This window comes from Triturus cristatus, chromosome 10 (assembly GCF_964204655.1).
Source record: "Triturus cristatus chromosome 10, aTriCri1.1, whole genome shotgun sequence".
NCBI lineage: Eukaryota > Metazoa > Chordata > Amphibia > Caudata > Salamandridae > Triturus > Triturus cristatus.
In genome coordinates, this window is record NC_140593.1 from 1127036159 (window position 1) to 1127048190 (window position 12032).

Sequence of the window (12032 nt, forward strand, 5' to 3'; positions counted from 1 at the left end):
CCCAAGTCAAGAGATCTGGGTTAGATCCAATGTTCTTTTGCCCACTACGCCACCCCAGTTTAGACCTGGCCATATGCAAATCAGTCTTGACCCTGTGCCTCATGGGAACAGTCCAGCCCGAACTGCCAGGCCAGGTCCTCCCTGGACCGGAAACAAGCATCCTGGGACCGGTTTCGGGGTTTCACCCCTCTTCAGCCAGGCTAGCTTATGTGACTTTTTGTTTTAACCGTTTCAAGGGTACCGGTCAGTAGCGGGAACTCCTTGGGCTTATCCTCTGGTATCTTTACTACTGAACCCCTCCTTAAGTCCAAAATTAGAATGATATAAGAACTCCATACATGCTTGAGTTCACCTGAATGGTATTCACCTACTCTGGTGTGGTGAGGGTGCCCATGACAAAGCATGCCATGGTAAGTGGAGGTTGAGGCGTTTGCAGTGAGTTTTGAAATTAGTACCTAAGAAGGTCACTAAATGTTTTCTTTGTGTATTCAAGTGCCGTTTGTGACACCCTGTTTCTGTTTCAGAGGTTTCTTCTGCATCCTCCTCACATTGCTCACTTTCAAAAACCCCTTCATATTTATGTCTGTTCCAAACTGAGTTCAGAGTATCCTTTGAGACGCTGCCTCTCACACTTGATGAATGCAAGTTTTACTTCAGCTAACCAGCAGCCAATCACAAAACCCCCAATAAAAGCAGTACCCCGTAGACCAATGAACACCAGACCCTGGTAGGGATTTGTTCAAATGCACAGACCATCACAATCACACCCACACAAAGTAATGGGAGAATTCATGTCATCCACAGGAAAAATACAAAACCGTCCAGAGACCAAACCCTGGGTATTGAAGGATGGGGATGAGTCAGTAACCCATCACTCCAGTGCGAACCCAGATCCACTCCCTGGAACACACCAATTCTGAGTTCAGAACATACAATGCAGGATCTGGGTTATTCCTACCATCGTGGGCAAGAACTCACACACATTAGTTTGGTTGAAAAGTAGAGAGACCAAAACACCCCTTGGGGCACCCTCCACTCCGTCAACATTACATGATATCAACAGAGTGAAGTGGCCCTGAAAATTGTGCGTGCTGTGACATGAAAAATATTACACGGCAAAACATATTACCAACTACATCTATTGACGGACGGAGGCCAATTAACAATTACATCACTAGCAGACCAAGGCTGGTGCATGATCTGCTGTTGTCTTATTTTTTTCTAAGCCTGGTCTGATGGTGAAATATTGGTGCCTTGATCCTTTTAGATCTATTGATCATTCAAGATCATTGATCAGTTTGAGGTCTTTAATGGCACCCAGCATTGTGCATGGAAGGCTTAGCCCTTGATTGGACTGATAAAACAAAAGAGGAGGAAGATGGAGGAGGAACAGAATATAATGGGCAGTATTTAATGGGCAGTATTTAATGAGCACTATATAATGGACAGTATATAATGGGCCTGAACATCCTTTTTCACAGTGTGGTTTTTTAAGGCTCTATTTGGAAGCTTTTAATGGCTTTGCTGCTGAGAAGGAGTGAATAAAAGTTAATGCATAATATTAGCCTTCTGTCATGACATAATATGTACACGCAGGTTAGTAGTGAGCTAAAAACATACTACTTTTTCACTCCCACTGCACTCTAATCCAGCTATTCACTAACAGAGAAAGGTTGAAGCCTTCTTTAAGGCACCTGTGAACTACAATTAGGTAGAGCATGGCAAATTCAATGATCACCCATGCCAGAAGTGCTGGAGGATTCAAGAACTTAGAGAAATTTTACTTGAGTGCAAACCAGATTTCTTTTAATCAATTGTAAATATGTATGAGATATTGAGACTCATCATTTCTTTTGCGCCTGAAACTGGAGAGATAGGTAAAAAGCATTTTAAAATAGAACCATATAATGTTTTTCAAGTGGGTCCATTTAAGTCTATGCAAATTTATTGAGTTTTTGACTGCTAAAGTGCTTTTTTTATGCATAAAAGCCCTTTATGGGTTGGAAACTGCTTTCCAGCCTGTAAAAGGACTTTAGCAATTCTTCTGAATTTCAAATAGGGTGGGGGAGGATGAAAGATGGCGCCTTTATCATAATTCCAATATGGTGGGTTTCTGCACCTCCGAAGAGTCCAGCCTTATATGGAGCAGAGCTCACTCCAGGACACATGGAATCAGCATTTCTGATATCACAGTTAGTGCGAAGGTTAAAACAACGCTAGTTTAATTGGACGTGTGAATATCCATGGATAATAATAGTATGGTACCAGACCTAAATAGTGTCTGCTAAAAATAAAGTCCCCCAAGTATCTTTTGCATAAATATCGGCCCATTAAAAATACACACCCAATGGAGTTATATTTTTGTGAGCGACATTTCGGCCACAATATTTATGTCCAAAAACATTTTTGTTCGGCAACTGTGCACAATGTATTACCTGTTTAAATACCCTGTAATGAATGTAACATGACAATGAATATTGCTAAGTGTAATCAGCAAGGCTTTTTTTCTTTTGCACTTATGATAATAAAAAGTTTTTAAAAAAAACATTTTTGTTATCGATCTGATAACTGTATTGATAGTGTGGTCTCACCTTCACATTGTCATGAGATGTGTTAATTAAAACTAGAGATTTCTTCCACGAGACAGTCAGTGCCAGTGTATAGAGCCAATATTGGTGCTAAGATAGGTAATGAATATGGACTATTGACGGAATCATTAAACACTAGCTGTGATTGACAATTACAGTATGTACATTATGCCCCTGATAGGGTTTCTAGATCTTCAGACAAAAATTATCTTGTACTTCCAACAACCATAACAAGCATTTGCAATGCAATAGGTCTCGCATTTACGGGAATTTGAGCTATTGTCATTGTAAATGACAATGCCTTTTATTTATGTTTTGGTTTTTAAAACATAAAATGAAAGGCATTGTCATTTACAATGCCAATAGCTTCCTCGCGGAAATGCGAGACCTGTTGCATTTTCAATGCTTGTTAGATGAGCTTCAAAGACTTTTGAATGGAAGCATTAAAAGAAAACCTCTCATAACTGTACCAACAAATAGGTCCTTTTTCTCACCAGGCACATGGCATGCATGATTAGAAGCTGTGTAGAAATAGCGCTTCGCGGTACTGTGGTAAACACTAATGTACTGGAATCTTTATTTGAATCCCTTTCGGAGCAGTCAGTAAAAGTGGCAAATATAATTGAAAAATTGAGCAGTTAACATGCACCTTTTGGTTTCACTTTTCCAAAATTATCCTACATAAAATCCTACTGACCAATGTGCTTGGGGTTACTCACTTGGTGCACATGGGGTCTAAGTTTATACTTTTTGACAGGGCTGTTTTAAATTACCAGTCCGGCCCTGGACGTGTTCCAGAGTCGAGTCAATGACAAAGAAGTGGTCCAAATGCTACGTTCAGAAGGGGGAGGGTGTGGCTTAACGGCCAGTGCAGCCGACTTGGGCGCTGAGAAGTCTCGTTGTGTGCTCAACATCCTGTGATTCTGGGCAAATCACTTCCCTCTGCCTACGGACAGCGCCTACAGCGGCGCTATACAAATCCAAGTATTATATCATAGTATAATTATTAAGAAGAGAAAGAGGCAGCCAAAAGACGAGGATCAAATGTCCAAGCAAAATGGAAAAAGTGGCCTAGAAGGAGACTAGATAAGAGGGGGGGGGGAGGAGGGGCCCGAACGCTACTCTTAAAAGCGGATGAAACACAACTAGTAGAAATGGACAAAGTATTGAGGAACTATATGCAGCCATTCCAGGCGTTCTGAATTTCCGGTACCGACGGGAATCTCTGTACGCAATTACGAGTTTGCAGACCAAGAATTACTTGGCATAATTATGCATGGAAAGCTGCATGTTTAAAGCTACAGATCACATTTTTAATGAAACTGCACTACAGCAACAGCACCGGCCCTGATATAATATTAATGGCCGCCGAGCAGCACGGTAGCAGCAGAAAGCCTTTTAGGCTCTTACGCAACACGTAGCTAAATTAATTATTTGCAGGGAAAGGATCCCATACCCCCGGCAGCCTCCGAGGGATCAGTGAGAGCCGGACTGCGGAGGCGCTCATTAGCGACCCTCAAATGTCAGACACCGGGAGGAAAGAAGAGGCCGGACAGGGAAGGAGACACAGCGATCTGGAAGGGAGGGGGCGCGAGAAAGACAGGGACAGCGAGGTACAATGATGGAAGAGGTGGCGATGGAGCGGGCACAAAGAGGGGAGAGGGCGCGAGGTAGACGGGGACTGCAGGTTAGACAGGGACAGCGAGGTACAATGATGGAAGAGGTGGCAACGCGAGAAAGGGAGCGGGCACAAAGACGGGAGAGGGCGCGAGGTAGACGGGGACCACAGGTTAGAGATAGGAAATGATGGAAGGCTCGTGAGAGAGAGCAGGATAGAATGGGGAGCGACAAAGAGCAGTAAATTCAGACATAAGCGAAGAGAGAGAGAGAGCAGTAAATACAGACATAAGCGAAGAGAGACAGAGCAGTAAATACAGACATAAGCGAAAGGGAATGGGGTCGTAAGAGAGACAGAGGCCTAGGAAAAGGAGGGGAGCCAGGTAGAGAACAAATGCGTATTACGAAGAAAACAAGACAAGCCCGGTTTCTAAAGTGGTCCGGACACGAGCGAACGCCCGCCGCGCGAAAGTGAACGCAAATTTTTCACGGCGAGACGCGGCGGAGCGTGGCGCGCACGCTTGGCGGGGGAGCGCATTCCAGGCGGGGGAGCGGACCCCTTGAAGTATGATGCCGAGGGCGCCAGTGCGCTGAAGCGCTTCCCCAAACGGATTGCATGGCGGCACGATGCACGTGATTGTGCGCGTGCTCGCCATGCAATTCACTTTTGGGAGCACTTTGAAATGCCCCTCTTACTAGAGTCTCGCATAGCGATTGCGTAAACGCAATAGCTAGGCGAGACCTAAAAACGGCAGGCATGAAACATCATAGCATGTTCTGTCTTGAATGGGTTTCTACAATCGGCGAGTATTAATAAAATTTTTACTTTTATTAGAACATTGGAATGTTGAGAGCTCCGTTGAAATTAACAGAGTTTCTTCGGGCTTATAATGACTGGTATAAGACTTCTGTTCCAACATTCCAAAGTTTCTCTTTAGGTTTCTCCGGGGCATATCAGCAAGGAACGGCGATGAATAATGCAAAGCGCGCTTAGCGCTTTGTTATTCATCGCCGTCTATCTCTGGAATTTATCTCCCTGGTAGCGCGTTATCAACAACGCGTTGCTCCAGGGCGATAAAAATTCCAGAGATAGCGGGGGAAATCGCCGTTTAGCAGGGAACATCGCTGGTTTTCCAGCGATGTTCCCTGCAAAAGGGCGATAACCTTGCTGATACGACCCTGTGGTCGTAGCACCATAATCCACCCCCTATGTTAGGGATGGGTAAGTCAGGATTTTAGCAGAAGTTAGTTTTTGGAGAAAACAGCGGTTTCTCCAAAAACTAACGTATGCTAAAATGCTGGGGCAGCTTTGTAAATATCGCAATGTGCACATCAGCGATATTTGCAAGGCTGTACTGCCCAGTGACACCCACTTTGCATCTTATTAGAGATGCAAAGGGAGGCGTCGGGGAAAAAGGGTGCTAACATGCGATTATGCATGTTAGCACCCTCTTGTAAATAGGGTGATAGTTTTATCTCTCTCAAAAAAGCGGAGATTAAGCCCTTGTTAATATGCCCCTCCCTTTTTAATTTAGAACATTCTACCTTTATTTGGTGGAATGTTCTAACAGCATTATAGCCCTCCTGCCTCTGGATATATCAGTTGTTAAAAGCCCTCTCCTTTGTTTTGGGCCCTCATCTGTGGCATGGGCCTATATCTCAGGTTCAGGGCCTTTAACAACCAGTATTGCCCTGGGCAGCTGGCTATATGTCTATAAGAAAAGAGGACACATTGTTCTTGGGGACTCTATTTTCTATACCTACTTGGCAATTTTTGGTTGTTATTACTTTATGAAAAGTACTGAATGAGTGATTAACTAATTAAAGAATCCTTCTAGGTGTCCTTATGGCTCCTTTTTGAGTGAACAGGATCCTTGTGTAAGTAAGTAGCAATTTAAATTGTAAAGTCTAAAGAATGTCAATTTGTCCAGTTATATAGAGTTAGATTTGGATTTAGAAGAAAATCCAGACATCAATTCGCTCAAGCAAAAGCTGATCACAGATGATATTTCAAAGCTTTGGACGAGCTAGATGAGAGTGCTCAGGGATGACAGCCCAGAGGAAAGAAACATGCTGTTTAGCACCTGTTAGAATTTGGGTTGTTGATTGATTGGGGTGTAAGCCCTGGTCAAACAGCAACCACAGTCCTAGTCAGGGTAAGGGGCAGGCAACCCTAAATTAACCTGTGCTCGCCCTCTGGTAGCTTGGGACAGAGCAGTCAAGCTTATCTTTAGAGGCAGTGTGTGAAGTATTTATGCAACACTTCAAACAGTAAAAGAGTAAAACCACCACACAAAAAGATCCCACACCGACATCAATAATTCGATCGGACTATAATAAATACAACAAGACCAAACAGCAAAAATCCAATGATTAGAACGGGAGTTATTGAATTTTAAAGTTTATAGTAAGAAGTAGCACAAAAAAGTATAAAGCGCTATTGGGGATATCTTGTCGCATCGAACTGGGACAAGGTCACAAGTTCAGGCTGACCTCAACAGAGCGTGGGCCAGCTACAGGGACCCAGTTAGTTCCCCTGGTATTGAGGATGTGAGGCACAGCAGAGGCGGTGTGTCGATTCTGATGAGCGGTGTAGCTGCAATGTGGAGTTGCGTTATTGACAAGGGGTACGAGGAGCTTGTGCCGGGAAATGCGTTGCGCAGTGGCAGTTCAGAAGGTGATACATAGGTCCCAAAATGCAGGAGGCAGCGATGCGGGTCTTTTGTGATGGGTCCGATTCACGCAGCAGCGGCAATGCATCAGTTCTGCTCAGGGATGTGCCACTCAACTGAGGAGATGCATTGGTTCTGATCTGGGATGTGTCCCTCAGCAGAGAAGGTGCTCCATTTCCACTTGCAAGCACCTTAGGCCCACTTCCAAGTGGCCAGGACTGAGGTGGCACCATTTGGCAGGGTAGACTTAGAGATGGCAAAGCCAAGTGCAGGGGTTGGAAGTCTGTTATGTTCCTGAGGCTTCAGATCAGGAGGCCAGCCAACTAGCCCTCTGAGTCACTCTGGGTTCTGGGGTCCAGTCCTTCTTAGCCAGGCAAGAGGGCAGCAGGCAGCAGATCATCACAGCAAAGCAGGAGTCCAGCAGAGTGCAGTCTAGCAGAGTGTCAGTCCTTTAGCACCACAGCAGTCCTTCTTCCTAGCAGAGTGACCATAGGTCCAGAAGTATACTGAACTGATGGTGTCTGAGTCCAGTACCCATACCTAATGGTGCTTTGAAGTGGGAGGGACTTCAAAAACGTGCCTTCAAAGTGCACATATGTCCTCCCTTCCTGTCCTGGCTCCAAACTCACTCTAGATGGTAATGCAGCCCTTTGAGTGTGGACAGGACATAGCCTATTCAGGTGTATGTGAGGCTGTGCCCAGCTCTTCCCTTCCATCCTTCCAGAGATGGCCCATTGAGACACACTTAAGCTCCCATTGTGTAGGGCTCTCTAGGAGGAATATCCAAAGACCAACTGCCAACTATACCCAGTCATATGACCAGAGACATGCTACAGGCACAAAATGGCTAAAGCAAGAAAATGTGAACTTTCTATAAGTGGCATTGTCAGAATTATAATTTAAAATCCAACTTCACCATATGTTAGGATTTTCATTCAGGATTTCAGAGACATAAAACTTGATTCAGTAAATCTTCCCATATGGAAATGACTCTTATAAAATATATTAAGGTAATCTTAATGTTATCCTATGGGAGATTCAGACCTTGTTGTAGTGAAAAACGAATTTAAGAGTTTTTCATTACCAGGCTGTGTAAAACTTAAAAGTACATGTCCTGCTTTTTAAATATATTGCACCCTACCCTCTGGGCTGTCCTAGGCCTACCCTAGGTGTGACTTATATGCATTAAAAAGTAAGGTCTGGAAAAGGTTTATTTTGCCAGGTTGAAATGACAGTTTTAAACTGCACACACACAGGCTCTGTAATGGCAGGCCTGAGACATGGTTAAAGGGCTACATAAGTGGGTGGCACAAATGGGGGTGCAGGCCCACTAGTAGGATTTAATTCACAGGCCCTAGCCACATGTAGTGCACTTTACTAGGCACTTATAACTAAATTAAATATGCCAATTGGATATGAGCCAATATTACCATGGTTAGAGACCACATGCACTGGTTAGCAGTAGTAAAGTGCTGGAGGCCTAAAGTCAACAAAAACGAATTCAGCAAAAAGGGGAGGAGGTGGCAAAAAGTTTGGCAGAAAGGGCAATTTCCAACAGCACATTAAAACCAAACCTAAAGGCGTTGCAAATTCTATGGTATAAATAGCAATAAAAGGATTCCTTTCGATATAGAATGCATATAGTAGATTAAGAATTAAATGTGACAACCTGATGAGGTACTTTCCAAATGTAAAATAGTCCATTATGTATTCCAGTGGAAGCACTTACTGAAGAGTGGAAAAATACACCAAATAGCAAACACACTGAGGTGATGGGTCATTCCCTTTGGCCAATCCAAAGACCACTGTGCGAATATTTTAAATAATTTGTAACAATTAGTCCAGACCCAAAAGTCTGTGGCCCTGAGATAAGGGCACCTCCAGACAGTGATGCACATATGAATCTGCCCATACACAGGCACTCTTTGGACAAGCTGCCCGTAGCGCTCAGTTATTTTTTATAGTACGAGGGCCCAAAAGATGATGTTTTTGGTAGAAACTTGATAAAACCACATCCTCTTCAGCAGGGCTCTAGTTCGCACTCCAGTTCTCTTACAGACTTTCAGATGTTTTTTTAACCTATTATGTATTAATATTAACCAAAGGTAAATGTCTGGTCCCTGGTGTCCACCCATCTGTCACAAAGGAGGAGGACCTGTCTCTGAGAGAAAACAGTCTCACCTTAGTGGCCCCATCCGTTACTCCACCTCATTCATGTGTAATCTTTTTTAATAACACTATTTATTATCTGTGTAAGGCATATAGGCATAAGAACTTTGCAAGTGTAAGGAAGCAAACAATACAACTTACACATGTTCTCCAGTGCATACAATATCAGTAATGTATAGTAGCCTTAAAAAAATATCATATTGGTATCAGTGGAATAGGTACACCAGTTGCCACATATTTTGTGACGTTTCCCAAGGCATCCTCTTGACATACACAAATTGCTCTGCTTTAGCACAATAGTCCATTCCACGTGTCCATTCGGTCATGGAGGGAGCCATCTCCAACTTCCAATGCTGTGCAAGTCCCTTTCAGCAACAGTGCAACCAACAGCCACCAGCAGTTGAGTACTTCGCCAGCACTCATCCCCCCAAGTCATCCATCAAGCCCAGTATAAACATGTTTAGCTTCATTGGAACCAGTTGTCCCGCCACCAGGGTCAGAACATCAAAAATGAATTCCCAATATTGTTGTACTACGGGACACGCCTATATCATGTGAGAGAACGTTACCAACTGCACTTTGCATCTCAGGCAGTGGGGATCTAGATCATAATGAATCATCTTGCTGAGCCTGGCGGGGCTTTAATAAACCCAGTGAATGTTTTGAGTTGGCTAAACCTCATTTTCATAGAGACTGCCAACACTCTAGGACCTTGACTCTTAACCTGTGGTCTGATGACCACCGGGGGTCCGCGAGGCCTACTCAGAGGGTCCGCAACTGTTTTGCAAAATAAATTAATGCTAAAATTAATACATTGAAATTAATAAAGCATATACAATTAAATAGGCAAAACTGAAGACTTTCAATATTTGATTGTGAAATGTGAGCATTGTTTGGCGTATACTTGTTTTTGTATTTTTGTGCATTGTTTTGAAGTTCAAATCTTAGGATTTGCTTAGTCAGTGGGTCCCTGGCTTCCAATAATGACTCAATGTGGTCTCTAGATCCCAGTATTGATTCAGTGGGGGTCCACATAAATCAAAAGGTTAAGAGCCACTACTCTAGGGGTCATCTTTGCCTCTACCCAACTTTCGTCGTCCATATGGCCTACTTCTCGTTCCTATATTTCTTATAAGGCAGGAATGGGGACTAGGGTATTTTTCACCAAACTTTGATACACCTTAATTATTAATCAGTACTCTGTTTTTAGTTTTGCGTACACCTTTTGAGCTGAGTTTTGTTCCACAATTCTTGCATGTTAACAACATTTTGGGTGAGGTGTTGGTTAGCTTGTATTTTATTTGTGTGGTTTGTTTTTATTTTTCTTCCTTCCTTCCATAATGCATTGTGTGGTTTCACCAAAGTTTTTTCTTACTCGGCCTGCTGCACCCCCGATTCAATGGGCTAAGTGGAAAAAAACATTTATGCACTAGGCTAGAGTATGTGGGTCAAATCTCAGTAATGATAGGAAACGCCTTTACTGTTTGGGTTGTGAAGGGCAGGGAGTGTTTGAATATTTACCAGATTTGAGCAGTGAAGATGCTGAATTAAATGAATTTGAAGAATGCATAAAAAAGTTAGATTTACGTTAACTGCCCAAAATCAACACTATACGTGAGAGGTATCATTTTGGTATGAGGAAACATAATTCTGGTGAGATTGTAGAGAAGTATGTGACTTGTTTGAGGAAACTTGTGTCCACCTGCATTTTGGTGCTGCCCTGGAGGAACACACAAGGGACCAATTTATGTTGAGGTGTCGCAGTGATAAGATTAAGAAGGAATTATGGGTGAAAAATGAACTGTTGGTACATGAGGTCATTTGTATTACAAAATTATTAGAGCACACTTTAGCATTTGTGTAAGAGTTGGACAAGGACAGGAATATTGCTGTGGGCAAAATTGAAATGAAGGAGGAGGAGAGTAAAGTTAAAGAGGAGAGTAAAAACAAAACTGTACCATCTCAACAGACACATTTTAAAGGTATATGTTTTTGCTGTGGGAACTCAGGGCATTTTGGCTCGTTTAAAAAAATGCCCTGTGTAGAATGCAGTATGCAAAGCTTGCAATAGGAAGGGACACTTTGCAAAATGTTGCTGTTCTTCCAAAAGCACTTCTAAAGAATCCATTAAGAAGATTGATGACTGTATATTATCAGTATACACAAGAGAAGAAAAGAAAAACATTCTAAGGATCATGTTTCTATTGAGGGTTCAGATGTGGAAACCATATTTGATTCGGGAGCATGAATTATGCTAATTTTGGATGAGCTGTATGACCAGGAGTTTAGACATAAGATCAAATTAAGTGGTGATCCAGATGTAATTCCTGGAGCGTATGGGGGTCAGACCATTGTGCTCAGAGGGTATTTTGAAACTGACATCAGGTACAAAACTAACATAGTCCATGGGAAGGTATATGTTCTTGTGAAAGTAGATAGTGTTTTGAGTTGGCCACACCAGATGGATTTAGATGTTATACTGGATCCCAACTCTCCAAAACCTATTATGCTTAGGGAAGATTACTTTAAAAACCTTTGGTTGTGTGCTGTGCAAGCGCTTGATATTAAAGGTGGTAGAGTTGGTGAATGTGTTGTCAAGTTTGTGGATGAGTTTCCGGAAGCTTTCAGTAACAAGTTGGGATGTTTGAAAGGTTATGTACATCAAATTAAACTTAAACAAGGAACTACACCTGTGGTAGCTAGAGTGTGTTCCAGTCCTATCTCTATTAGAGAGTCAGTTGAGAATGAGATACAGACATTGTGTGAAGAGGGGATCATTGAGACTGTCACAAGTGGGTTACTCCTACTGTAGTGGCTTACAAACATTCAGGTCATATCAGGGTATGTGTGGACCTGAAAGCCCCCAATAAGTGTGTGATAACTGATTATTTTGCTCTTCCCAACATCACATATTTTGTTGCATGGAGCGAAGTATTTTACCACTTTGGACAAAACTGCAGCTAATCACCAGATAAGTTTGCACCAA